The sequence below is a fragment of the Cyprinodon variegatus genome, unplaced genomic scaffold (genome assembly GCF_000732505.1).
Source record: "Cyprinodon variegatus isolate N-32 unplaced genomic scaffold, C_variegatus-1.0 Scaffold2242, whole genome shotgun sequence".
Taxonomy (NCBI): Eukaryota; Metazoa; Chordata; class Actinopteri; order Cyprinodontiformes; family Cyprinodontidae; genus Cyprinodon; species Cyprinodon variegatus.
In genome coordinates, this window is record NW_015152695.1 from 7,869 (window position 1) to 9,968 (window position 2,100).

Below are 2,100 nucleotides of genomic sequence, written 5' to 3' on the forward strand. Positions count from 1 at the left end.
TAGAACATCTGCTCATTAATTAAACTAAAAAGAGTTTCATGGACTCTAAATGGTTTCAGTGGCAGTAGATTAAACTTTGAACACCACTGAAGATTCTGTCAGAGCAGATAGTTTGGACAACAGTAGAAAACAATCAATGAACTATTTAGAATGAATGGAAACACAGTTGATGACTGGTAATGCAACTGTTAGCAAACAGATGAGTACATTGCTTTTTTTACTTTTATTTATAAAAATATCGTTTGAAATCTAATTTAATTAGAAATTAGACAGATTACACATCTAAGTCTTTCCAATACTAACTACCTCTGACACAGATAAAGATGTTAGGTCTTTGGTCATTTACCTATATGATGTTAAACAGGCTGTGAGTATCACTTTTGTACAGAAATGTATTGCTGTCACTTGAGAAAATACATTTTCGCTAATTATATTGTATGAACGTGATAATTATATTGTATAATTTCATAAATGTGGTAACTTTATCCATATGGTTGTGCTAGAATGCTTTTAGGCTGTAGTTACCGCAAGACTCATTTTAGAAGAAGAATTTGTGGCTCCAAGTAGATTTTTGATTGAACTAACTATCGTAACGATGTTATCCAGGTAATCTTAGCATGCTATTATCCAGCATGTCCTCTACTCAGCAGTGCATTGCAAGTTTCTGGAGTTGGTAAAGTTTTACTTTATGCTCGGTCTTAAACACGGAGAGATACTGATGCTGCTGCACACAGTGGATAAGATCAGTATTAGAATGCACACATTGAGAAGAATCCTCCAAAGATTGGAACTCTACAGAAGAAAAAAATCAATCAGATCCTCTAGATGTGGTGACCTTCCTCACTGACCAGCTGGAGAGTTACGGGAGCCTACATGAATTTAAGTTTCATTATCTTAAATGTGTTCAACATGAATATGTTGTGACTCAGAAAACACTGAGGCATCTGTTAAAATTTCTGGACCCAAGGGGTGTAGAATGAAGAAAGAGGAAGAGGCTGATGTGACGCATGTATATTAATCCTGGACCTAATTTTTTGCAGCATGTTGACTCCTATGATAAACTGAAGCCGTTTGGTATCTGTATTAATGGGGCAATTGATGGCTTTTCCAGACAAATTATATGCACAGCCCACAAACAGTTCTTAAATGTGAATTATTATTATACATTTTAACAAATATTTCTTTGACAGGAGGAGCTGCAACAGCTAGCGTGCAGTAATGGAGTAGACATGGTTTGTAGAGCTCTGTGTCACTGCCTCCATTTAACATTTAATTATTGACCAAATTTACTAATTTTCTTGCCGAAGGAGTGGAAAAGCCAGTTTTGGCTTTCTTTCATGCGAAAGAAACAAGAAGCCAATGACCGCTCAGGCGAGCTCTACCTGTCACCACCCGATCTGAAAAAAAAAAAATAGTAAACGTACTGAAATAAAATGTGTTAAAGGTTAATAATGTATTTCCTGAGAAAATAAATGCCTTAAAATCTCTTTACGTTTTATCACTTGTCTGTGTACGATATGTGCTGGAAATGAGCTCTACGCTACTTCCAGGAGCTAACCTTTTTGGCTTTGATGATGACGTCACACCAGCAGTTGAACAGAAAAAAAAGTAAAAAGCATCAAAATTCTCTCATAACAGTCATGGAATATTTTTGTAAAGATGTGTATTAGAATTCTTTAGTGATTCAAGGATAGAAATAAGTGATTTTTAGGACCATAATTACATTATTTATGGAAACTCATATGTATATCTGGCTTTCATGCACAATGAGCTGAAGGTACGGATCGTGAAAATGTCTTTTCATGAATACAAAATGGTGATTTGATGCTAATTTGACCATTATTGACTCCACATGCAACAGATGTGATGGTATAAATTTTTTATTATGTCTCCAAAAATGTAGGATCTTGAGAAGAAATAGAATGTTAACAATGAAATCTGATACACATTTTACAGACAATACACTTGGCTGTAAAACCCTTTTAAAAGTAGCAGAGTGAGAGAAAAAACAAGTTAGTAGTATTGATAAATTAATAAATTATATCATTGTTGATCAAAATTCTCTGTAGGAGTCAGTCAGAGTATTTCCATAGAGCCACT